The sequence below is a fragment of the Crinia signifera genome, chromosome 8 (assembly GCF_055691185.1).
Source record: "Crinia signifera chromosome 8, ASM5569118v1, whole genome shotgun sequence".
Classification (NCBI taxonomy): domain Eukaryota; kingdom Metazoa; phylum Chordata; class Amphibia; order Anura; family Myobatrachidae; genus Crinia; species Crinia signifera.
The window spans coordinates 90,098,295-90,126,283 of record NC_139224.1 but is presented as its reverse complement, the minus strand read 5'-3'; the positions used below and the strand labels follow the sequence as shown (position 1 = coordinate 90,126,283).

The 27,989-nt window shown below is 44.7% G+C and overlaps 1 protein-coding gene and 1 long non-coding RNA gene across 2 annotated transcripts in view; one reads left to right on the top strand and one right to left on the bottom strand.

The window, feature by feature from the left end:
- Positions 1-4,123, bottom strand: part of IVNS1ABP (influenza virus NS1A binding protein) — a 59,520-nt gene extending 55,397 nt beyond the window's left edge. Inside the window, exon 1 of the mRNA XM_083156788.1 lies at positions 3,766-4,123. The gene's annotated coding sequence lies outside the window, so the exon portion shown is untranslated. The remainder of the gene's footprint in view (positions 1-3,765) is intronic.
- Positions 4,124-19,485: 15,362 nt separating this feature from the next.
- LOC146027046 (uncharacterized) lies at positions 19,486-21,132 on the top strand. The gene is made up of 3 exons (XR_014454639.1): positions 19,486-19,656; positions 19,755-19,819; positions 20,834-21,132. It is a non-coding gene; the product is annotated as an uncharacterized LOC146027046 (long non-coding RNA).
- Positions 21,133-27,989: the final 6,857 nt, after the last annotated feature.

The window sequence follows — 27,989 nt, the reverse complement described above, 5'->3', positions numbered from 1 at the left end:
GAGGTCCCACTAAACTGGGGTGATACTCCCAGTTGTGGAGACATACATTGTTCACAGGTAATCTGTGAAGTGGACCCAGGTATAAACGTTGCACTGCAAATTACACCGTATTATCTGGGCTCCCATGTTAAATGCACCCCATTTTTTCATAACCCTACTATCCAACTAAGCATGGAGTTGATTTTATATAGTGTGGCGAGCGGACACGGTCTTATAAGAAAAATGGGAGCCCAGATATTACATAAGTAATATATATATATATATATATATATTAAATCAGTGTGAAGAGTACAGAAACTATGTGTGAGCTTCTTAACACAGATATGTGTGTAAAGCTTAACAAGCCTGTGGGGGAGCGCTCAGAGATACTGAGGGAACCAGCACACCCTATAACCTGAGCTCCCTGATAAGGAGTTGGATTAGCACATATATCACAGTAATATGCTTATAATGAATGCACAGTGTGACACAATGAGCGATTTAGCGCTGACAACACTTGCTCATCTGCTGCAGATGTCCCTCCAGTATACCTCACCGCTGAGGAGTGTCTGGAGACAGTAATGGCACCGTAGGGAGAAGCAGGAAGCAGTGTTGGCATCCACAGGGTTCTCTGGTCCCGCTCTGAGCAAGCCCTGCCCTCTAATGGCACTGGGCTTATGCTAATATTTATACTGGCGCTGGCTGTCAGTATCACTCTCCTGAACAGAGCTTCTTGTGGGAGCTGCTCTGGTGGTCCAGTGGCTGTCCCTATCATCCAGTCTGTGACAGGGGGTCTGCGCGGCCCCTGTGGAGGGATGCCGCGACTGCCGCCGCCATCTTGCTGCACAATGAACCGAGGTACCCCACTGTGGGGACCCCGGAATGTACTCAGCACTGAAGTCTTCGGACTGAGTCAGGAGTGTGCAGCATGCTGGGGGTGTGTTACGCTGCAGCGCAATGCCCAGGATGACAACAACCCTCTCAGGACAGTGGTCCTGCAGCAGGGACAGCTTGGTACCTTAAGAGGCCTGCAACTTAACCCTTCTCCTGACTTCCCACGAAGCAGGAATGCCATGAAGTCCAACACAGCAAACTCAAAATAATAAAATAAAACTGAAGACAAATTCTCTGGAGCTCCAGCAGTGTGCATCCTCTTCTGAGGGCACATTTTTCTAAACTGGCTCGTGGGTGGGGATTTAGAGGGGAGGAGCCAGAACACCCAGTTCAAAGTTTTATATATGCCTGTCTCCTGCGGGTACCCTCTAATACCCAAGGCCTTAAGACGATTCCCAGTATCCCATAAAGATGATAATGACAATAGCTTTACGTTTGCAAGCTGCATACAAAAAATGTGACCCTGAGGAGATCAGGCAGAGAGTTCTATGCCACTGCAACTCTCCTCCAACGTTGCTAATTAAGCTTAAGCTGGGTATATACTGCGTGTTGTATCGTCCATTTTATTGAATGGCAAATATGTTGCTGAACCATCATCCACTGTGTACTAGTGATAGGTCTTAACAGATGTTGTTTAGACATATTGTGCTGGCTGTGCAACACAGACAATGGCTGATGTATATATAGATAGACCAAACTGTTTTTATGAGCGAGTCACGACCCGCACAATTGCACCAGAGCAAGCGGTTATTGACATCAAGCCCGAATGACTATATTCAAGCTGCCCTGCCAAACAATCAGTCACTGACGATATGGTCAGGATTGGACTGTATATTCATTAAGGATGCGTGCTCCTGCAGATCGTTAACGATATAGTGGGTAAACACTGAACGATATGCATGCTAATACCCCTTTCACATCGCAGACACGTTTTAAAAACCGGTATTTTAAAACGGTAATTAAAACGGGTCAGAGCCTTAACAGTGACCCAGATTACCGTTTTAAATACCGGTTAAGTGTCATTCACATAGCACTTGAAACGTTTCATCCAGAACACGTTTCAAGGCAGTGTGTGACGATTGCCTGTCATATGCGGTGTATGGCCACCTTTAGACTGGCCCTTCTGAGCGTTATCCTTTAAATTGCTGTTTAGTAAGTACGGGGCTTTAGAGCGATGAAAGCACATCATTCATTTCTATCAACTAATCAGTGATTCACATGCGGATTTCCTTCAGGTCAACCTATCAGCCTGCTAGGAAATGATTTACTAACACTCAAGAAACACAGAGATGCCACTAACCAACATATGCACTATGCTGTGTGTAGACAGCGACAGGCACCTTAATACAGCTCAAGAGCAGTGCTGACCATCCTTATAACCTTAAAATAGAAAAGTAAACCAACCCATTTAATCCAAAATAGATACAAATATATAGAAGCTAAAATATTAAACAAGCTAAAAAAATAAATAAAACAAAGGACCACCATTCTCCATAGCAGACATCACTATGTGAAAGCCTACACTGAGGTGTAGCAGGAGCTGAAACTATATAGCGGGGTATTCAATCCTGGACAATATTTCCTACAAGCAGAAATATACACTTAACGTATTCAATGTTAGGTCCGTTTTTCCGACTGTCAGAAAAGATTCCTGCCCGTGCCTGTGGATCAGCAAAGAAGCCTGTCTATTATGAAAACAGTCACTGATTCGACAAAGCACATTTAAATTGTAAAAAAATTGAACACTGATGGCCGATATTTAAGCCTGTTTTAAATATCGACTGGGAGTTATTACCCCACATAGGGACCAACTCCGGTCAATCAAAATTGGAATAATGGCTAAAGCACAGCCAGAATGTGCGTAAACCGGAGCAGCGCAGGCTACTACAGCCAGAATGTGCGTAAGCCGGAGCAGCGCAGGCTACTACAGCCAGAATGTGCGTAAGCCGGAGCAGCGCAAGCTACTACAGCCAGAATGTGCGTAAGCGGGAGCAATGCAGACTCATATCTCCCAACATGACCCTCTCCAGGAGGGCCACGATGCTCTGTTCCTGTACTTCCCTCTTAATTTAGGATTGCCATCACCTGTGTTGAACAGGTACATTGAAAAGAAAGCTGTTTCACCACAGGTGATGACAATCATACATTATGAGGGAAGTGCAGGAACAGAGCATTGTGTCCCTCCTGGTGAGGGTCATGTTGGAAGCCAGGTATGCAGACTACAGCCAGAATGTGCGTAGCAGGAGCAGTGCAGGCTACAGCCAGTGTAATTGTGCGTAGAGAAGTGAAGCAGCTTTCCGGTCCCAGAAAATATAAAAAAGACAGCATTACACAGCAGGATCATTAGAGTAGCTGTGAGCATATATACTGTATGTACAGTGCTCTGCCGAGGGTACTAGAACATTACTACGTATAGCTCCTATGAAGGGCAATACGGTTCCACAGGTGATCTGTTACTAGTGGTGCACGTTTCTTTACAATCATCCAACCAACGTAATAGATCTACTAAATTTGCACAATAACCATTGCCAAAACGCACGGCCAGCATGTGTTCTCTCCTCTGACAAGCTGCTCATCACACGGGCGGGCAGAAGCGATGGCCACACGCCGCAGCTTCTCCTTTCCTTCAGGAACACGGAACTCTCAGCAGAGCATTGGCAACCTGCAGAGTCAGGGCATGGAAATCAGGGCAGACAACCTTGGGAGCGACCCTCAGCCCATCAGGAGATAGTGCGGCAAGACTGGTGAAAGGAGTACGCACATGGCCACAATCCCAACAAAGGTCTACAATGCCCCGGCCCCAGCCCCCACATCCCTCCCCGCCAGACAGTGTGCCGTTCAGCAACACGTATTGGTATAGGGAAAAATTATCCTCTCACGCTGTATGCTCACCTCACAGGCCCGGTCAGATAATATCAGGCAACGGTAACTATCGCGATCAAACTTCGCTTCATGATAATCCCAGACCAATAATGCATTGCATTCGACAGATATGGCGCCAATAGTCTCACTTCTTGCTATCACCGTCCAGCACGGGTGCACTGCTGCCCGGCAACGGATGACGTCACTGGCGCGCCCAATCTCAGGGACGCTGATTGGTGGGTGTGGGTGGAGACAAAACTAGAAGAAAGAGCCCAAAGTGATGATTCATATATTGCTGTTGACTGTATTAATGTCTCCCTCTAGGTCCCTAGTAAGACGTCGTCCTAGAAGCCTTGTGCTCCGGGAAAATGACTGAAGGCGGAGCCAACTCGTTGGGGCACATACTGTATGTGGCGTATAATACTGTGCAGCGTATTTTGACAGCAAGTCTGTCTCTTGAGGTGTCTCGCGTGATTAGCTTGATCAGATGGCAGTAATGACGCACATGCCTGATCCCAATGCTGCCAATGAGAAAAAGCCAGTCTTCACGGGTCACTAAATCCTATTGGGAGAAATAAGAAGCATGATCGATGGCATCCTTAGGTGGTTGCTCCTGTTAGTTGTTGGCTGCGAATTCGTAGGGGGTGGGTTTTTGTTTATAAAGTGTTATGCTTGTGCTAAAATGACAAATATGCTGTTATGATTGTCAATCAGCACCATGAAATGCATTGGCGTGGGGATCAGGCACATATAGGCCCTTATTCTGGTTCACTGCAAAGGCAAATTCCTTCTTAAATATAAAAAAACATGTGCACTGCAGGTGGGGCATATGTAACTTGTGCAGAGAGGAACGTCTTCCCCTCCCCAGACTCCACTGATACCCCTTTCAGACATACGCGAAAATCCCAGGTTTTTTCACATGAACGCGTCCAAACGAGGGACTAGCGTATGTCTGAAAGGGTATACCCGGGATTTCACTCCCGGATACTGAGCACCTGCAATTGACATGGGGGTTTCCTGGTATTTAACTCCCGGGTATAATACCTGGCTTATGTCTGAATGGGTTTACCCGGGTTTTTCAGTTTTAAGCATGTGATGTTGCTTTTTTTTGCTGCTGGGGCGTGTCCAATTTTAATGATGAAACACTGAAATGCTTGAAAAGCCTGGCTTATGTGTGAAAGCGGTATTCCCGGGTTTTTCCCGGATTTGAGGTGTAGTGTGAAAGGGGGTCTGTTACTTAAATCCCGGGAGTGACCTGGGTTGAAAATCCCGGGTAAACCTGGCCAAAATCCAGGGTAGTATGTCTAAAAGGGGTATGACCTAGTTTGACAACAGCCCTGGTGGTGATCTTAATGTTGTGTAAGGGGCATACACACAGAGCAATTTTGTGCTCTTTTATAAGCAATCTGACTAGATTGCTAAGAAAGTAAGCACAGATCTCTCCGTATGTATGCCCTGAGCGATTATGATGCACGGTCCCGCACAGCACTATCACCTGCTAACTAAGTCAGTGCATGCAGTCAAAATCTAGTCAAATTGCTTAGCGAGTTACTGCAAATCTCTCTGTGTGTAGAGGAGTGCTAGTGATCGAAATATCTCATTCTGAACCACTACCCTGCCTTTTTTTTTTGCTTAGCAAAATCACTTAGCACAAATCACTGCATATGTACAGTATGTGCTCTCCATGGACGATCTGGACACAGGGAAATAGACTACCCAAAATAGCTTAGCACACATCTCTACATGTGTATGCCTCTTAAGAATTGCTGTCGATCCCTGGAGGATCAATCCAGCACATACAGTATATTACATACATGATTACAATGTGTGTTAACAATATTGTTCAGTGATGCCATTGGGTCCCATGCTGAACTTTTAGGATCATACTCTGATTGACTCGCTCGGATACGACTTTGCTCGGAGCGTGTTTCTAAGCCATACTGTTCATTATGCTCATGTGCAGCCACACTCCACCATGTACGGACGTATCTCAGCGAGCAGAAATACTCTGCCGGGCACGCTCGGACACAGTGGGTGTAATGTAGGTGTATCACAGGGCGCGGCATCAAAACTGGGTGTTAACTGGGGCGTGCATGTGGGTGGTGACAACAAGTGCTGGTCGTAAGCCTCACTCGTGTCACTGAGTGATCGGACCGGTTCACATGAGAAACATTTGCAAGAAAAAAGCAACTCTCACGCCTCGCAGCCCTGTCGCATCACCGGCCCTGCATTCGCTCAGACAATCAACATGCACAATAGCTACATTACATTGAGCTACATGCAATACACACTAATGCATACCTCCCAACTGTCACGATTTTAGAGGGACAGTCCCGATTTTCGGGTCCTGTCCCGCTGTCCCACCCGCGGCAGGCATTGTCCTGCTGCGGGGGGTGGCAGTTGGGAGACCCCCCAAACTAGTAGAATAGATGCTGTGCGCATGCGCACAGCGTCTATTCTCGTATGAAAATGAGGTTGCGGCTAATTAGCATAAGCCACGCCCTCATTTGCATACGCCCAGCCCCCTTTTCGGGCGCTCGAAGCCGCGCGAGTGTCCCTATTTCTTCAGGTTAAAAGTTGGGAGGTATGCTAATGCAGCATAGAGGTTTCTCTCATTTATCAATTAAATAACTACATGGCAGCAACATGGGAAGCACACTTTTAAACCTTAACCATTTACACTTCTCTGCGTTCAAATCGTTTGTACTCTATATTTCATCATATTACACACACATGTCTTCTAATGTATTTAGATACCAGTATTGTGTTACTGAATATGTGCCTGGCAATACCATCACATTACATTTACATGTTTTTGGAAATCCCGGACATTTTGTTGTATTATGCCACTCACTTATGCCATCCATAAAAGGCTTTCATATACATTGTATACATGTTCAGTACTATAGTACTATAAACCATTACTTCATGATCCTACAAACCTTACACAATAGTGAACTCACCCACACATTATTATTATTATATATTTTTTTTTGTATTCTTTATTTGGTTTTCAGATAACAAAATACATACAACATTTAACACTTACATACAGTTAGGTCGGTGGTGTGTTTGTCTACTAAGGTTTTCCCCGATATTGATCACCACCACCTCTCCTTGGCCCTTATTCTGATCGGTGCGTACTTTCCTGAATTATTTCGGTGCGGTGGTGTACGGCTAACGTCCGTAGAAACGCCCACGTGTCCTCCGCACACCGTGCGTGTGCGGTGGAAACGTACAGATTCTTGCACGGTCTTCCCACACAAGCACGGTCTTACCGCGCCAGAACGTACGGGAAGCTGTCCGTACGCCCAGATGCGGAGTATTTACGCTCAATCCCACACTTTTTTTACTGAGTACACACAGCGATCACATGACCCACTTAGGCAACCTCCTGAAAAAGGGATTGTTATCAATTTCAATCAATTAAATGCTCATCTATACTGACCCACATTCCTACTACATTCATGACACACATTAACCCTTACAGCATGTGACCCTAACATACATCTATATACACTATTTACATTTTGCTTATTTAAAAGATTTTAAACAAGTTACACATATACTTTTGCATGTTAGAAAAAAACACTGACAACTTTGAACTTTAAATAACTATTTATTATAATACAACTGACAACAAAAAGTAAATTAATTCTCTGCATCAATTATGCGGTCCATTTCCGCCAACATCTGGCGCATTAGGCCTCGCAGTCTTAGGAGGGCCCCACGGCGACCCTCCTCTGCTTGGGCAGGCTCATCTGTGGAGGAAATACAAATAGAAAAATGACTAATGATATTCATGCATACATTTAACATAGTCAAACCTACATTTTAAACATGCCCAGTGATCATATAGTAATATCGGCTTGCGTTCCATTGCATTAAAATGGCGTCCGTTTGGAACTCTCTTCCTGACGAAGCCTGGCATTCAGGTGAAACGCGTTGAAGGTACAGAGGATAATCGGACTCCAGACTGTCTTTATTTACAGCTCAGCAGGAGGAAAGTCTGCCGGCAGACGTTTTCGATTTATGGTCAGTGAGCATCTTGTGATCAGGTAATAGCCCTGTCCAAACTCTCAGGGACCCCTATACCCATCATCCTTACAGAGGGTATCCTGGTTTACAGGACCCATACCATCCTCATTGCAGGACATTATTCTTGGCACTATTTTGCCATTCTTTAAGTACCAACTTTTCATCCTATTAGCAGGAGCTGAATCAGGCCCCCACACTAACTGTCCATACAGTGGGTATACTGCTTTACAGGACTCTTATCATCCTCACTGCAGGACTTTATTTTTGGCATAATCTTGGCCCCGATTTTTCAGTGCAACATTTGTTCTATTTGCAGGAGCTGAATCAGGCCCCTGTGGAATTTTTATATATTTATTTTTTTCTATATATATATGAATTTTTCATTTTTTACTTTTATTTTATGTTTTATGTTTGTATGTCTAGTTGATGTATACCGGTATTAGGAGACACTCCCATTTTTAGTCTTTAAGTGTACCTTATAGCTTATCAAAACTGTATTTTGCACTAATTAATAAAATACTTTTATTCTTTACCAGAGAGGTGTCACTGGTTAATTGTTATTTAGCAGTAGGGATTGCGCACTTACATCCTATTTCCCCCTCTTACAGTCTTCTCTATCAAGGTGCTATTGTAGTGCATCTTAGGATATTGTGCAGCAGCCCTTTCCACATACTGCAGGTACAGCGCAGTCTTTTACCCTTTCATATATAGTTCTGTTATATGATGGAGCCTGGCAGGGGAGTTACACAACTCTCAGGAATGCTCAGTACATTTGTGCAATCAAGCATGGCTTGCCTGCTGATGGTCTGCTCCAGAAATCATTGTCATAATGCCAGTTAGGGGAAGCTGCAGCACTAACCCACTCCCATGCTCAAAAGCATTACTAAGACCAAATCAACACACAATTATGGTGCAAAACATACATGCAGACCGCAGGGGGTGGTTAGCTAGAGGAGGGCCCAGGGGCACTGACCACTTGTTACTCCAGTCTAAGCCACGCCTGTCCATACTCCATTTATGCCATACTGAATCTAGTTTAAAAAGATCAATCACCAGTAAACTCTACTCACCTATATGAGGCTACAGATTGTATGCAAGCAGCAGGGACATGTAACCCTTACATGAGCAAGTCATCACTTTCTTCCAGGATACAGATTAACTACACAGGTTCAGTGGCACTTAAAATCGACCTGACAGCCATCCGCACAACCTGTGTCATTAATATGTGTCTAGGATGAAAGGGATGATTTGGCCACCCTATCTAACCCCAAAGTGTGTCTGTTGCTATCCAGTTTGTTTTATCACTTTATAGTATTGCAAAAAAACAATTGAATCACCAGTGCTACAAAGCAAATAGAAGATGACAAAAGGAATAATGAAACTTTATGTATACATACCACTTTCCTCCGCCTGCGCCATCTCACAGGCCTCCTCATCCTCCTCTTCTTGGTGGTCCTCCTCCTGTGGCACCACCTCCTCTTCAGCTGGTACCACCTCTTCCTCCACCAGCTCCTCCTCCTGTGGCACCACATCCTCCTCCACAAGCTCCTCCTCCTGTGGCACCACCTCCTCGGCAGTGCCCTCCTCCTGGGCCTGGGACGCCTCTGCCTGCTCCCGAGCCTGTCTTGCTCGATCACGTGCTGTGTTTGGGAAAAGTAAAAAAAGTGGCAATTAGTGGTAATTTGTATTAAGCCTTATCAACCTATAAATGCAAAGGTTATAAGTACAGATAATTGTACAGGCAAACAGCTCCTTAGTGGCCTTTACAAAACACAGCCTGTAACATGGCAGGTATGCTGTGACATTTGGGCCATTGTAAGCATCACAAGCATTAATCCTCCCCAATAACATATTTTATGACCATTACAGGGTGTCAAACAGGAAGTAGCACTCATATATTGTATGCCATGTTTAACTCATGATCAGGCTGGTGACCTTAGTGGATTAAATAATGTCAGGTAAGCAATCATGTCCAAATGGCCATTTACTGTCGAAATACTCACATCTAGCAATGCTGGCCCTTATTTGCTGAAGCTTGTCTGGCTCCCTGCGCCTCAGGTCGGACCACCGCCGCTCCAGCTGAGCGATGGTCCGCCGCACCTGGGTGCGTGCGAATATGCGGCGGCGGGCCACCGCATAGGCATTGCGTTTTTGCCTATTCGTAATAATTGGGCCCGCCCGCCCCAGCCTGGTCTCCATAACGGAGACCAGTGTTCTCAGCTCCGCTGGTGAGAATGGGGCTGCTCTCCCATAGGCCGCCATCTTAGCAATGGCACAAATCAAACAATCATGTGCTGTCATTGGTTGATCAGAGTGATATTTGGTATTAACTTTATTGTTCATTTTTACACTAACAGCGTGTATGCGCCCGAACAGACGGCTAACCCATTGCATCGCACACCCATCCTAAACAGACAGTGAAAAATAAGATGGAAACACATTATATATAATCTATAACATTCACCAAACATGGGTATAAGCAACAGGTGAAATAGTCTGCATCACTAGACACTTACACCTAACTCCACAAGGTACTAAACAGCTATTTTATAATGAAAGCTATGCAGTAGAAACATAGCAAATAGTGGCAGACCTTTTCCAAAAATTAGGCCATGCTGCCATGTGTACACTTACCTTCTACTGGCCCATACTACAGAGGTGGAATGAAAAGTAGCTAGCATCCAGCCTGAATTTAGAGTGCTTTCACATGTGATTTGGATGCTAGCACTGATTACTTGTGGCTAAGTGGTGGACTGGATTTACATATGGAATGGGTAGTGTCAGTTGTACTACATACCAAACAAGTGCACAGTACAGATGTACAATCAAATATACATTTCATGTGTGACCTCAGTTTTATTTGGTCTTTGGTGTTGGAATCTGCATTTAGCTACTAAATCAGACTTACTCAGTTTGCCAGGTTTTTGAGAAATATTTATCCACACCAAGGGGCGTCCCGTATGCGCCGCACGGTTGACGCTGGCGTACGTAACGCGGCCGTACGGAACGCAGGTTGCAGCTGATTAACGCCAATTACAGAAATAGTATTTAAAGTTGTCCTAGAAAGGCAAACAGTTGTTGCAAACATGGCTGGCTCAGAGTCAGAGGAAGAACAGGTGGTGCAGAATCTCTTGTCCCGCATGGAGGCCAACACCACCTATGTCCCCCTCAACCCAGAGCAGCCAGATGGGCCATCAACATCAGGCCAATCAGCAGCTGGCCCATCCTCAGCATCAGCAGAATCATTGGCAACACAGCAGGTGGCTTCCCAACAGAGTAGCCAGCCCAGCACTTCAAGTACAGCAACCGGTGGCCGTGGCAGTGGCAGTGGCGGTGCCAGTGGCCGTGCCCGTGGCTGCAGTCGGGCAACAGAGGAACCAACCACAAGAAACATGGCATATGAACCGCAGGAGCTTGACATCCTGGTGACCCGAGCACGTGATTTGATAGAGTGCCCAGCGGTAAAGTTGACACACACAAGGAGATGGAAGATCTGGGAGGAGATAACGGTGGAGATTAATGCAGTGGCTCCACAAGTTCGTGAGGCGGAGCACGTTAAGAAGAGGCAAGTACATGTGTGTTACATTTGAGCAGTACAAGTCCAGTAATGTTTACATTCAATATTAGATGGAGTTGGTCAATGGGTGGTCACGTTGCTTGGAGGCACAGACATGTTTGCCATGACATTGAATTGATAGTTATTGGAGGGTGACTGTTGTTGTATCTTCTAAGGGTTGGTTTTAAAAATGAATATAATGTAAGTTTGGTGTCAGTAGGCACATGTTGTATTATGTTTCAGATTGCAATGGGTGCTACAGCAAACATGAGGAGTTACATGTATTAATATGTACACTTTGATTGCAGGTGGCACGACTTCAAAGGAAACCTCAAGAAGAAATTGACCCAGCGGTGGGAACACAGCCACACCTCTGGGGCTGGCCCCATGCCTGGCAAGCTGCAGCTCACCCCCCTGGAAGAGATGGCACAGTGCTGCATTGCAGTGGAGGAGGTCCGGGGGGTGAGCACCATAGACAGCGAGTCCCCAGCGGAAGTGATGGCTTCTACGCTTGAAGGTAATTATTTTCCAGGCCATAAGTAGATGTTTTGAATTTGGCATGGAATGTGTGGTAATTGGTATTTTCTCGTTCAACAGCATCCCCACCGCTTGGTCAAGAATCTCTTGAGGAGGTTGTGGAGTCTGTGCCACCTGGCCCCAGTAGCAGGCCCGTGCAGCAGCAGCCGGAAATGTCCGCAGCTGAATTGTCCACGTGGGGGCGTGTGCTAGAAAGTATTGTGCAGCAGGGAGACTCGGCATCAGAGCGGGTGCGTAGGGCCGAGGAGGTGCTGCAGGGTTTGACCACCAGCCAGCAGAGTATTGCTGCCAGCATGCAGGCTATTGCTGCTAGCCTGCAGGTGCTGGCTGATCAAGCCCTGCGGCAAAATGAACTCCTCCTCCGCCATAATGAACTTATGGTGGAGCTAGTTACCACCAATAGGGTCCTAATGTCACCCGCTTCTGGTGCATTACCACCATCATCACTCCCTGCTGCCAGAGGGGGAAGAACATCCACCCCCTCCCCAGCATGTGCTCCACATGACCCACCATCTGACTGTGGCCGTGGGCGAGGCCGAAGAGCTGCTGCACGTGGCAAGGAGCCTGCCAGGGGCAAACGTGCCCGCAAATGAACTTGTGTCCCCATTAATCCCCACCGTTATGTCTTCCCAAATCTTCCATTGAGCTGTGTGTGTCAGCATCCTGTGTCAAAAACCGTGCCGAGGGTCACCACATTTGCCCGCGGTTCAAATGTCATGTTTGGTTGTCCTGTTTCGGCTACCATTACTGTGTGCTGTACTTGAAGTGTTGGTGCTCTACTTTTGTTGTGAAGCCACCTGATGTGTTCCTAATGATTCTGCTGTGGCTATTTATTATATATTATTTACTTTTAGTCCTGTTATGGTACCATTTATTTTGTGATGGTTTTGACATTTTTTGCAAAGTTGCTTTAATAAATGTTAGTTTGGCCCCACAAATGTCTGTATTAATTGATACATGCAGAAGTGACATGTGTATTAGTATTATTAATATTAAGTTGTGTTCATTATTTGCAGTGTAAAAGTGTGTGACAAGTGCAGCATGTAATGTTCCCTTTAAGCTGCAATGCTTCCAATTGTAGCTGTGAGAAGCGTGTAATTAACAAGTAATGAGTAAAGTAGGTGATTGTATTGTGTTCAGCTGACATTGGTTGAGGTGCGTCCGTCCTGATTAGGCGTTCCGATTGCCTAGCGCATGACCGAGTGGTGTCCGCTAAGCAATACTAGCCTTTTGGACACCGCACATTTCTTGCAAAAACAGATATAGGGTATGACCTTTCCTTGGCGCAATGCTGCCTCTAGTTCGTACTTATCCTCAGTTATCACCCAATAACCAAAAACAATAGTAAGAAAACACAAGGGATGGATTTTCCAAACTTTTTAAGGCGCAACCAGTCCAGATGTTCTCCGACCGTCAAAAACTTTGTTCAGTCTTTCTTGTTTGATTAATCCGATGTTTCTCAGAAAAAGATAATAAAAACCATCAATTAGATGTGAGCTCGATAAAGGACAATTTCAGCTGTTAGTGAAGAAGCAGGGGGATGTAAGTGAGCGTACCCTACTCACAGTGTGACTGGTGATGTCTTGAGAAAGGTGGTTACACCGAAACGCGTCGACAGTCAGTGTGGAGAGTGAGCAGCCATCACTTCTTTATGCCCAACATTGGATGTATGTATCAGATTTCTCATTTTTAACCTTTTAGAAAAAAATTTCAATTTTTGGATGTGCTTTATATTTTATGTCTGACCATTGTGGGTCTTGTGAACTGTTTGGACTGTGATATCCGACCATCATGGGGATGGAGGATTTTTTAGAGTAATAATAAAACAATTTTTATGGAGGAAGAAAAAGTCTATTTTTACATTGTTGGAAAAATCCCATATTGCGGGAGAAATCTCTGAGATACATTTTCTTTTCACTCTGTACATGCCGGCTATACATCTGGAAGAATAATTCCCAAACAGATGACCAGTAGATACAGAGCCAAAGAAACCGTTATAGGATTTCAGAGACTTGCCTAACTGTAAGTTTGGGTACGCCATCATCATTATTCAGATCATCCCATCACTACGGGGTATTTTTTCTCACCTGGTGAAGGATAGAGATTCACGGACCTGTGAGCACCTTAAAGAAAGATACCTTTATGCACTTGTAAAGAACGTCACTCAGTGTGAGTCCCGGTACGAAAGTACTTTGAGATCATCACATCCCTTTGGGTAGATCAACCACTATTGTTAACCTATAGCAGATATATGGGGAGCTTGTTATAGGACTACACATTGTTCCCTTCTTTCTATTTTTACTTCTATACACACACCCTGGATGGAGAAAATCCTGAATATCACAAAGATTTGACAAAAACACTTAAAGGCAAAGAAACCGCTACGAGTTTAGAAATCTTCACACTAACCGTGAGTGGGGTACGCCTACCATCTTTATTGCACCAACACATTCTTCAAGTACAAAGAAACCTTTATATGTGTGCCCCACCCTTGTTTTAAGTGAGTGAGGTGCGCCTATGGGGATACTTCTTTGCAAAAATATACTCTAAAATTGGAGTATTAAGAAATAGAGTTACACATTGCTGTTTAGTTTTATTCTTTCACGGTATATACTTCATTGAGAGTGGATATGCATATGGCCTGCTGCACACTGGTGTTCTGTGCAGCAGCCATATCGGCCATCACCGCCAGAATTCTCTTCTGCCGCTGTGCAGCTTCCGCCCTCTGTGTCCACCTTTCTGCCCCCGACGATGAAGCTGTGGGAGCTGCTGGTGGAGGAGGAGCAGATGTATCTGTAAAAATAGAAAACAATGTCAGCATCACACAAGTTATCAATGTACTCAAACATTACCAACCCAATTTCAACACTTACCTCCTAGGACAGCAGCAAATTGTGACACTGGGAGCTCACTATCCATGTTTGCCACTCCTTGGATCTCCGCTTGAGAAGTGCAATCCTCACAAAGGGCCTTATTCTGGTTCACTCTCAGAGGCAAATTACTTCTCAAATGGACAAAACCATGTACAATGCAGGGGGGTGGGGGAGATGTATTAGAGAATTAGATTTGGGTGAGTTATTTTGTTTCAGTGCAGGGTAAATACTGACTACTTTATTTTTACACTGCAATATAAATCTCACTTTGAAGAAAAACCCAACCTAAACCTAATTTTATCTGCACATGTTATATCTGCCCCACCTGCAGTGCACATGGCTTTGTCCATTTGAGAAGGAATTTGCCTCTGAGAGTGAACCAGAATTAAGCCTAAAGTGTTTCCAGGGGGTGCCTGGTGAGATGTTTAGGAAATGGGCCTCTCCCCGTGGTCTGGTTGTGCCTCCATCTTGGGCACACTTTTTTTTTTTTCAGGTTACACTTGAAGTCCTACCACCTGGAAATGCAGAAGATCAAAACAATATAATATATAAGTGTTCAATGTCACATTTGTACTATGCAGTAGTAGTAGTAGTACATTTATTTATAAGGCGCCGCAAAGTGTCCGCAGCGCCGTACATAGCAAACAAAAAACAAATGACAAGGTAACGTACAGGGTGTGTTGAAAAATACAGTATAAATAGGGGTATAGCTGGTAGAAATAAAATCAGCATCAGTTCAGAAGTAGGTGTAAAAATTGTCGAGGAGACTGAAGATGAAGTAGAGGAAGGGAAGAACAGGACAGGAGGACTGGTGAGGTAAAGAGGTAGGGTGAGTACGTGAGGCAGGAGGACTATGCAGACATTAATGGCTTTAAAAACAATTTATGGTTGGCTTTCAAAAAAACACTTAAAAACCATGGTGTGCTAATAATGGTGGTTCAAATCTAAATACTGTAAATAGCACAACCATAACATATACCATATGTTTCTGCACATACAGTACTTTTAAAAAATTCACTATTAAGGTGCGTCAAAAAAACATACTAATGCAGATTTGCCACATAGCATTAGTTTAGCATTCTGCATTAACAACAACCTTTACACTGGTTGATTTGGATTGTGCCCAACAATCATGGCTGAACATTTGCATACACACACTTTAATCTCAATGCTGACAGATGTCACACTGTTGCCACCAGGACAACCCTCCCCTATATATAGTTGGACACATGTGTGACAAACTAGATTCAAATAATGACACCTTTGACAGAAATTGTTGCTATATGATTGCAGTTTGGTCACAAACATCTACAGATAACACACACACACTTGCCTTTTGCGCACATTCTCCCACTCATAGTGCTATGGTGACACCTTATTCACTTCCTCCGTTAAATTCATCCATATCTTCTCCTTCGTTGTGAAATGGGTACCAATATGTGACGTTCCTCCTTTGTAAATGCCATATTCTTGAACTTGACAGATGACTCCTGACTACCACATCCAGTGCTGCCATGGCCTCTCATGTCAGCAGCCAACTGTTGTGAGCCAGATGGTACTTCCTTCTTTTCCCTCCTCCTGCGGGCCTCAGCAAGGTCTGAGTCAGAGATACAAGTTTTGCGGCAAGCAGCTCCAGATCAGAGGTCGCAAAATCATCAGTCTGCCATGTTAGCAGCGAAGGTACCTTGTGTTTGTCCATGGATAAATGGGCATCTCACAACCCTTAATTAGCTGCGTACCACCCGCAAATGGACCGCGCACGCATAAAACGTGGATATAGGATGCATACTCACAATAGTTTAATTTGCAACATAACACTTACAGTACTATTCCCACAAATAACTACAAACATGTTACACTGTGTCTAATCCTGCCATTTTAACACAAATATGTTTTATATTTTTGCTGGGTCCTACTTTTCAGTAATGCTGCACTCAAATCCAAATTCCATGCTTGAGTTCAGTAGCAACTCCATTCTAGCAGCTGTGATTATGTGAATTAATGCATTACGCATGAAATCTGCCTATATATAGGGAATGTTTGTCATTTAAACCCCTTTTCACTGCAGGAAAATTCCCGGGTCTAGCATGTTGACCCGGAAATTTGCCTTTTAACACAGGTTTTTTTGCAGTGTGAACGGGTCGCATATCCGCACTCCATGCCCCCCCCCCTTCTCCTATAGGGAACTGCACGCCCTGGTTCAGGTGATGGAGGGGTGGCTATGGCGTGTGGGCCCCTATGTCTCTAAAGCAGCCAAGCGCGGTGCATACAGCTGGAGCGGTGATGGTCTTAACTGAGGAGGCGCCAGCCTGGCCACCCCCTAAGGCTCAGAAGGAGCATCAGGCTCTGTGAATATTAACTTTTCTACCCCTATAAATGTTAGTGGTAGCAAGTATTATTAAACGTATGGTATTTTGTGCTACTATTTGCTAACGTTAGGTATGCTTTGCACATGTTATCAAGTGTATGTTATTATTTGCAGATCTTTGCATACATGTTGTAAACACTGAGACTGGATAATGGTGGACAAACGGGAGCCCATTATCCAGTCTCAGTGTTTACAATCTACCATCTTCACCAGGATCCGAACCAGCCTACATAACAATTGTGCCTATTATCCAGTGTTCACCCATTCTCCAATTCTCCTCAGAAGGGTGATACGTGTTGCTATCCCAGCAGAGGGCCTTAACAAGCCAGGGAGTGCTATTCCTTGAAAGTTCCTAAACCACAATTCACCGGTACTCAATTAAACAATTTATTGCTTTGCTGCAATCTGCTGGATTGTACAAATGGTTTTTCCATCAATTTTTTCATGGGAGGCATTATAGGAACAGACCTGAATGCACACCGGATCCACAATATGGTACTGTATAGACTGGTTTAATTAACAGCTCCCAGGTACACTGCTGCCCCTCTTTTTATATACATGTCGTTTATTTTTATGTCTAAATGTTTGTATATATTATATTAAATTACTTTTTTAGGCTTAATTGACAATACGTAATCTCTTTATTGTTACATTGCCTAGCGCAGTTTTTTTTTCCACATATACACATGTGTAAAATTATGTATATATGTGCACGAAAGTGCAGGGTAATTAATACATGTTGTTGTGTGCATGTGAGTATTTTTAGGGTAAAGGGCACATATTGAAAAATGAGTGAATGTTTGCTATTGGTTTAGGCTAAATTAAAACATAGTGGGTGACATTCTATGGAATGAGAGTTGTGTTTTTTGGCGAATTTTACTCCAAAAAACGGCTAATTCGCATTTTTCCTTGAAATCGCATATTTAATCTGATGCGAAAAGGTCCCTAAATCGCATATTTTGTGCAATAAGTCATGCGTACTGAAAGTGCGGTAAAAATTCGCACTTTTACCGTATCCAGATGTTTTCCAATAGAAAAGTATACAATTAGCTTATTTAATGGAATGGGATTTCGCAAATCGCACTTTTAAGGTGTCTAATAATCGCCATTTTTTCAGACCAGTTTCTGTTGGGCGATTTGGCCCAGAACTCAATTTGGTCAAGTGCACACATGGTTAATGTCATCACAGGTGTCCTTAATTTCACTTACAAACACCCCTACATATACCCCCACATCATTAAGGACACCTGTGAGGGTTTGAGACATGGAGATTGTGCAGAATGGATTTGAGTTGCTCATTTTGGATTTGGCCCATTTGGAGGAGCTGCGCAGGAGGGAGGAAGCTGCGCACCAGAACCAGGTACCTCCCCAAATAGTGCGTACCCCACGTATGTATCGTGCTAGGCTGTACCTGTACTCCCTCTCGGATCAACAGGTTGTGGGGATGTTTAGGCTTAACCGCAATAACTTGTTGAACTTATATGAGCAGGTGAGAGATGATTTGGACCCTTTTTGGGGGGGGGGGGGGCAACTATGCAGTGTCTGGGCTGCAGAAATTAATGTGTACCCTCTACTATTTGGCCACAGGCTCCACTCAGTCCGTGACCTCATGGTCCTTGGGGGTATCACAAGCCACTTTCTCAAAGCATTTTACTCAAGTGTTACTTGCTTTAAAGAAGTTGTGGCGGACATACATCAGATTCCCCAGTTCAGAGTCAGAGTGGCAGGACCACAAGGTTGCTTTCTATAGACTCTCAGCATTCCCTCACGTGCTGGGAGCTATAGACTGCACACACATTGGGATTAGGGCACTGCACGTGCGGTGCCACCTCTATGTCAATAGGCGTGGGCGGCACTCCCTGAACGTGCAGATTGTATGTGATGCTCATCTCAAAATCCTAAGTGTAGTTGCAGGCTTCCCTGGGAACTGCCATGACGCCTATATTCTGAGACACTCCGGCCTCTGGAACCGATTTACCCAACAACAAATGCCAGAGGGCTGGCTACTTGGTAAGTACATTTTTACATATTACCCTCTCTATTCGTATTTGTACCTGCTGAAATGTGTGTGTGTGTGTTTCAATTTTCACCAGCCTACTACTCTTGTCCATGTAAATACTATTTGCCCACTGCACATACCTTACCATATAAGGCAATAACTTCCTTTCTTTGGTTTAGGTGACTCAGGATATGGGTGTCTTTCCTGGCTCATGACACCTTTGCGCACCCCCGATGGCCCTGCACAGTACCGGTATAATGAAGCCCATATTGCAACCCGCAATGTGGTGGAGCGTACGTTTGGAGTGTTGAAAAGTAGATTCCGGTGTTTGGACCGGTCATCTGGTTTGCTGCTTTACCACCCTGCAAAATAGTGATGATCGTCCAGGCTTGCTGCATGTTACACAACATAGCCCTATACCAACCAGCCTATGTGGAGAAGGATCATGCAACAGTCGTGCAGGAAGCCCAACCTACCACACCTCGGGTAGTGAGGGGTACGCAGAGGGGGAATCTGGTGCGTACAGACATCATCAGGCACTACTTTTCTGGTAAGCACATGTGCCCTCTATTCCTACATGTACCTTTGCTGGAAGTGAACTCACCTACATTACATTTATCACTAACATCTTTTTGCCCCCACATTTAGCCCAATAGACACAGTCCAAGGGTACAGTTGGTGGTGCAGACCTATCCCTTGCTGTAAAAAACCTTGTAAGTATATTAACAACATGTATGTGATTTTTGTGCAATCAACTATGGCTCACCTGTTGTTGTGGAACTACATGAGCCAGCATGCCCTGACACACTGTAAGCATGACAGCTCAAAACATGACTGCCACAGCTTGCTGAAATATGTAGTTCCACAATCCCGGACGGGCCAGATTTGAGACAACAGCATCTTCCACCAATACCTTGCCCATATATCATTACATTATGGAACAGATCACACAACAAATGTTTGAAGAATAACACACAGACAAAATGGTATGCGATGTGACATTTTTACTACAGTATATTATGTCATACATAACCTGCATTTGTCAGTCAAAAACACTAGAAATGTGTATTAATGTAACAAAAATTCAAGCATAATACATGCATTATCAATTTATTTTATGTTAAATAATTATTTTTTCCCTCCATCAGGCCGCGCACTACCACCTCTTGACCCTGCACACATGCCACCCCGGGTCCTAATACTCCGACGGGGTGGGGAAGTTGGTGAGCCACTTACTGGTGTGCTAGATACACTACTAATTGTAGATGTAGTTGCACCTATGACACCTGACACCTCCATTTGATGGATTTGTGCCTGCATAGCGATCAACGCTTTGGTCTGCGCAGTACACGATTGACTAATTGAATGAATACTTTGTGCAAGGCTGCCAATATGGATATTCTGCTCCCTTACAGCAGAACTAAGTTCAGCAAGACGGGTGTCTATGCTATTTGCCATACGCACCTGAGTGCCTACACCAACCCGTACACTCCTAGACAATTTTCTCAACTGTAGAAAGGTGTCACGCATGTACCCCTTAATGTTGCCCATTTCCAGACTTTGGGAGGCCATAAATTCTAGTTGTTTGTCCTTGAAATGTACCAAGGAGGTAGCTACTTGGGCAGCAGAAGCAGCTGTAGGGGGAGTATTTCTGGGTGGGGGTGGGTTTGGAGTCACCCCACTTGGTGGAAGATCACTCTGTGATGATGTGTTTATTTCCTCCTCAGCCGCAAACGTGTCCACTGGTTCCAGAATTATCTCTATGTCATCCACCGGCATATCAGAGGATTCTGTGGATTGTTGTCCTAGTTGTACAGTACCTGTGGATACAGAGGAAGAGGTAAGTACAGATGCATATATTGTCCTTTCTGTCATCAGTACTGTTTTGGAAAGGGTCTGAGATGGTAGACGCCCATACCTAGGGGTACTATGTACTTACAAATGGACCCCGATCCTGCATGAAACATTGTCAATAATCTTCATTGACATGGCTAGGCCACATTACATTCATGCCCGTTGCAATGTAGCAGCTGGAGATGACTGTAATGTGATTTATTATTTGATGTGACATGGGTGTGTGTACTGTATGTGTAATGGCCTGTGGTTTGAACGTTTACCTGCTTCCACAGATGCGGCACCTTCGGAGCTTCTTTTCTTGGATGCTTGATCACTTCGGGACGGACAATCTGTGAAAGGAAAGATCGGCAGACTTTATGTACCGAGCAATGGAGATGCTTTTGTGCAAAATCATCAAATAAATTACAATAATGGACAAATTTACCTTTGGTTTAGGGCTATATTATTTACTATTCATATTTTTACATTGATGTTTTGCACCTGTAGTCAGCCAAAAAAATTAAAACACTGCTTGACACATTACAACTGTTGGCAAATCTGTGGTATGTAGGCGTGACTGCTAAACCACCAGTACACCAATGTTTTTGGGCCACATACATATGAAGCTGCTAGAAAAAATGTTACAGTGTGGAACAATAGATGTGCAGTTGTGGAACTACAAGGCCCAGCATTCTGATCATTTTTAAAGTAGGTGTAAACTATTGCCATTGACAGACCTTGCTGGGCTATGTAGTTGCACAGCACCACATTAATTAGTATAACAATACAAAATAACATTGCAGTTTAAATACATTGGCATGTATGTTTCATATTGCATGTGGTGACACTTATCAGCTCGGGGTGGGCTTGCCGGCCTATCGGTATCCGCAATGTGCATCCCAGGCAGGACCTCAGGGGGGATAATTCTTTGGAGCTTCACCTCATATGATGTGTAGGATATTGTGGTGGGGCTTCCTCCGCCAGTCTTGGTGGCCTCCTCCATCTCCATGGCCATTTTCTTTTTCAGCTGCCGCTTGATGTCGTTAAACCGCTTTTTAACGTTTTTGATTAGCCTCTTGTGGTGACTGACAGCGTTGACCGCCTGGGTGATGTCCTTACACATACCACGTTTACGATGTGAGGTGGTCTTGTGCTGGTTTTTCCCCAGTAAGCGGTCATACAGGGATATGATGGCCCGGACAAGCGCCACATTCTCCTCATAACTGAATCGGACCTTTCTCCCACTTTTGGTGCGGCCAGCTTCACCCTCCTCCTCATCCTCTATATCTTCCACATGCATGTCAAAATCCTCCTCCATGCCAGTGTCTTCTCCTCCTCCTCCTCACCTCCATCTCGGACATGTGGCCCTCCTGCAGCTGCTGTGGGGTATGGGCAAGGTCCTGGCTACAGGATGGGGATGCCAGCGGATCCTCCACCTCCTCCTGCTGGGCCTGGTCCGCCAGGGCCTGGTCTGGGGCTGCCCTTGCAGTGGCCATGGTGGCTGCCTCACTGCTGCCACTCCCTGTAATGGAGGTCGACCTCACCAGTCCTCTGCTGCCTCTCCCACTGGCTCCTCTTGCCTGGCTGCTGCCACTGCTCCCTCTGCCACTGGCCCCTCTTCCTCTGGTCACACTGCCACTGCTCCCTCTGCCACTGGCCCCTCTGCCACTCAAGGCACAAATGGCACATAGATTGACAGGTACTTAGGAAAGTGGCACATTGAGAACCCAATAAATACACATGTAATAAGGGTAAATTTGTATTGCAATTGGGAAAGACAACTAGTTAATTGATTTCAATAAACATCATACACTTTGAGTAATTGGGTAATGGTTTGAGCATTACCTCAGTAAGCAGAGCCTGTTCGGTCGGCCGTCCGCCCATCCGCACGCTGGAAGTCCGTACGGACAGGATAAGATCCGTACGGACACAGTACCATACTATTATTATTATTATTATAATTTTATTTATAAGGCGCCACAAGTGTTTCGCAGCGCCGTACAAAGGAACAATACAGGGAGACAAAGCTTGGCATAACATTGAATAAATAACAAAAATACAGTACAAATAAAGAGCGCCACAGTTCAATACACATTACAGCTTGGATATAAGTAGTGAGTACTCAATCAACATACAACTAGAGGCTAGATGCCAATGATGGAGATGAGTATGCGGACGAAGATGGTCACTGAGTGTTGGAGTATAGGAGAGCTGTGCGTGACATGTGAAGAGAAGTGGGCTTTGACAACAGGAGGGAAGAGGGCCCTACTCGGAGGAGCTTACAATCTAGTAGGAAGGGGAGACAGACAGATTACAAGAGGTGCAAGCAAGTGGGTGGTGGTTAGATAGCAGGATGTAAACAGGCAAGAGGTCGGAGAACCATCTGGTTTATGCAGTGGAAGGGTACGCTTTGATGAATAGGTGAGTTTTCAGTGCCCGTTTGAAGCTTTGCAAGGTCGGGGAGAGTCTAATGGAGCGAGGGAGTGCCTTCCACTGAAGGGGTGCAGCACGGGCAAAGTCCTGTACTCTAGCATGGGAAGCAGTGATCAGGGTGGAGGAGAGACGACCGTAGAGGGTGGGAGGGTTTATGAATGGAGATGAGGTTAGAGATATATGGAGCAATGGAATTAGAGATGGCCCTGTATGTGAGTGTGAGGTGTTTGAAGAGGATTCTGTAGGGGAATGGAAGCCAGTGCAGATTTTGTTGAAGGGGAGTGGCAGAATTAGAGCGGCGGGAGAGGAAGATAAGCCTGGCTGCAACATAGAGGGCAGATTGGAGAGGAGCCAGTTGGGATTGAGCAAGGCCGGTGAGGAGAACATTGCAGTAGTCGAGCCGTGAGATGTCATTAGAAGCCATTAGCATGCCACTCCCCTTTATGTGTTGTTCTGAACTAATTACTTCTGTGGCCTTATAGGCATGCCTTCGCTCCCAGTGTGCGTGTGCTGTCCGTTCGCTCGGCACCGATGATATAGTCAAGAATGAGCTGCATGTAGTGTGTATTTGTTTAACCCTACATCAGCTCCACATAGACCTGTTTGACCACAATGGGCCATTTTATAAGATAGCTATACCACTCGTGTGTGTAGTTCCAAAAGTGGTATATCTGTTATATAGGATGTTCCCTAATGACAATTGTGTACTCAACACCAACCTACACACCCAACCCTGGTCACTTTCAGATTTTCTGGTTTATAAACTTGGATACCTGACCAATTTTGTAGTGTGTAAGCTGTTGAGACTGGAACTCGCGACTGATCTCCATTCCAAGCAGTTCTGCGTGACCGTCATATTGCAGTGATGGGTATGAGAGCAGGATTGTTTTTTTACCGTAAAGTTCGGCAGCAGGCAACATTTTTCGGTACTTATGTATTATCTGGGCTCCCGATTTTTTCATTGCATGCCACTACTTAAGGCATGCAATGCAATGCGATTTTTCATTGTAAAGCATGCAATGCAATGCGATTTTTCATTGCAAAGACCTGATTTTTAATTGTATAGTCAACCATGGGTGATTTCATACCCCCACTATCCAACTACGCATGGAGTTGATTTTATATAGTGTGGCGAGCGTAGCGAGCCACCGCGCCCAAAGCGTGGCGAGCGGACGTGGATAACGTGGATAACTTTACGCTTCGGGCTCGCTGCGCTCGCCACACTATATAAAATTAACTCCATGCGTAGTTGCATAGTGGGGGTATGAAATCACCCATGGTTGACTATACAATTAAAAATTGGGTCTTTACAATGAAAAATCACATTGCATTGCATTGCATTGTATGCCACTATATTGCATGCGATGCGATGCAATAATCGGACGCCCAGATAATACATAAGTACCCATTTTTCATTTTTAAAATGGCCACTGTTAGCCAATTGCGGCTCACTTGCTCCACCTAATAATATTATATTAGCCAGCGTGAGGTAGCAGGTGTCAGTTCGACAGTGGAGGAAGAACTTTTGTAGATAGAATCCCTGAAGAGGTGGTGTTCACGCAAAAGCACTTACAAGTAGGGATGGACATAGTGTGAAACTATCCAATGGTTAAACATTCAATATTTTTACCTATTGATAGTCATTCATTTTGTTTGATTGATTGGCCTGTGGGCCAATCAAAACACTGGGGGGTAGAACTGAGCTCAGAAAATTATAGGTTATTATACTTTATCTTTGCAATATCAATTTCATCATGCATGGTACCAAGGGACTGGTGAATAGAAGATGTAGTGCCATTATTTAAAAAAGGAAGTAAAACACATCCAGGAAATTACAGAGTTATAAATCTGACATCAAATTACTGAAAATTATATTAAGGGATATCATTCAGGAGTAATTAGGGGTGATTCTGGTTGACTCGGTAAGCTGCGATCTTCGCAGCTTACCGAGCACCAGAGACGCCACCCAGCAGACCAGCCGCCCGTCGCTGATTCCCCTCATTTACATGCATGGTGATGTGTAACAAAGACACATTCCCTTGCATATCTCCAATTGGCCTGTCCCAATCCTTGCGAACGGCTTGACGACTATGCAAGTCACCAAAGCTGTTTGCAAAGGGGAGCTGCACATGCTTATAATAGACCATGCACAGGTGCAGTCCCCAAAACATCGGCATGGGGCCAAACACAGTAATGCCAGAAGATAAGTATGACCCTCTTAGTGTGCATTGATTTTATTAGTTAGAGCCAGCATGTATTTGTAAAGGGATAGATCATCTCAAACTAACTTAATTAGCTTCTATAAGGAAAATTGCCTCTGCACATGTTACATCGACCCCACCTGCAGTGCACATGGTTTTGTCCATTAAAGAAGTCGTTTTCTTTTGCAATCCAACTAGAATTAACCCTATGTTCCCACTGACTGAATCACCCCCATAGCCTATGGCAATGTAGTAGATGTGGTCTGATAAGATTTTGCTAAGTCTTTTTATACAGTGCTTCACATAAGGTTGATCTACAAAATGTTGTAGCTGGGTCTTGGAAACATTTGTAACTGGGTTAAAAATTGGCTGAAGAAGGGGGGCGTGGCTACGTCGGCAAGCGGGTAGGACGCGGGGCATTGGAGCTCCCCGGGTATCTATCCTGAAAACCCCATCCTGCGTTTTGGCAACGCTGAATTCTGCCCTGCACGGCTGCTGGATCTGCCGCTGCACCCGGGGAGCTCTTTATGCACACAGACCACCAATCCCGGAGCCGGCGCGACTAGGTGAAAGACTGCAGCCTGACATCCTCTTCTGCAGCACCCGCCGAACATCCGGTGCGGCGGCGTCGGGTGAGTGACAGGGACCCGGTGAGCGGACTGGACTGCGCTGCCTGGCGATCTCCTGGCAGCCCCCCTCCGGTCTCCTTGCGGGTGGCTGCCTGTACTTTGGTGCCTGGGCTGGCTGTGCATCCAGGCTCCGGTGGCCATTTTGGATCTCGTGCTGCCATGCAGTTACATAGTCCAGATACACTGAAGGTGCTATTCACCATACTCCCACTTTCTGCCTGGCCAGTTACCATTCCCATCAATATGGAATCCTCTCATTGCTAAATCCTGCTGGCTATACATGCCTCTACTGAAAGGCTTATTGCTCAGATCACTGAAGTACAGAGAGATGTACTCCCTACCCCCTATACTCCTGATAAGTATGCTGCTGGAGTAGATATAGCTGTGCATCAGAGCTCTAAACCTGTGAATTCCATGCTATCTATGTATGCTAATATCCTGCATGCTTCCTCTTTGATGGCTTCACCTAACCCTGAGTGCTTACGCCCCCCTGTCCCTATATGCGTGGACAAGGCTGCACTACAACTCCCTCCATCTTTCCATCTTGCAGCATTACAGCCCTTTACTATATATCTACGCTTCTGGATGTGTTCCTTCATATCTTCGGAAATTTGGATACATTGAGAAGTATGCTGCTGGAGAAGATAATATTATACCTGAATGTTTCAATCCTGTGGCTTGCACTATACTTATGTATACTAACAACCTGGATGTATTTTATTTGATGGCCTTCCCTGATGTGGAGTACTTTTGGACTCATGTCCTTATATGCATGGATACGGCTTCAATGCAGTCTACTCCATTTCTCCTACCTGCAGCAGCATTTATGACATATTTTCCAGACTAAGGATATTCTATTACGCCTTTGTACCTTTAATTATTTTGAGTGCAGAAGTTTTGACTTGGGGTGTGGGCCTACATGAAAGAAATATATGTTTACTATGGGAATGATGGGACCCTCTCCTACATTGTAGCTGTTGTTTTTATATATGCGGCTCTACGGATGGGAAGTGACTGGCCAGTTTAGTGCCTCTTGCATTTCTTTCTTGCTATATTACTATATTTCTATACATGCTATTTCTTATATTGGGATGTCTATTAATCCTAATAAGGCTTCTCTTATCCGGTCAATGTGAGAAAGTTGGACGCGACCTAGTTTTAAACCTAGTTTTAATATTTCGCCTTTTAAAATATGGATTATTACTTTCTTGACATATTGTTTTCTTCTTTTTCTGTAGTTCATCTCCTCTGTGAACCTTGTTATAATGTTATAATCTAGTTGCTGTGGGGTTCCTTTACCCTCATATCCTATCATCGGTGTGTGTGTGTGTGTGGGGGGGGGGGGTTGGGTTTGCCACAGCTGATCTTGTCCATCTGATGCTCTGATATTCTCTGACACACTATATATTTAGACGTACAGTATGTATCCTGCTGTATGACCTGCATTCATTATGCTATATTTCCCTGTGTTGAGTGTGACGGGACCCTCCCCTGGAATGTAGATGTACGGTAATTCCCTAGTTTATATATATATATATATATCTATATATATAGATATATATATATATATTTATTTTTTTAAATAAATGCTGTGCCACCGCCCCAGTCAGCACATTAGTTTATTATCCTTTTACGTGGGAGGGGGGATAGCAATTTCTTTAGATTAGTATGGCGTAATAATGACTCTCCATCTTGGGCATCCTCCTGTGGGCCTGCATATAAAGAAGTGTAGTCAAGAAAGAGCTTTTCAATTTCTTTTTGGTCTGTAGTAATTTTGCCGGTAT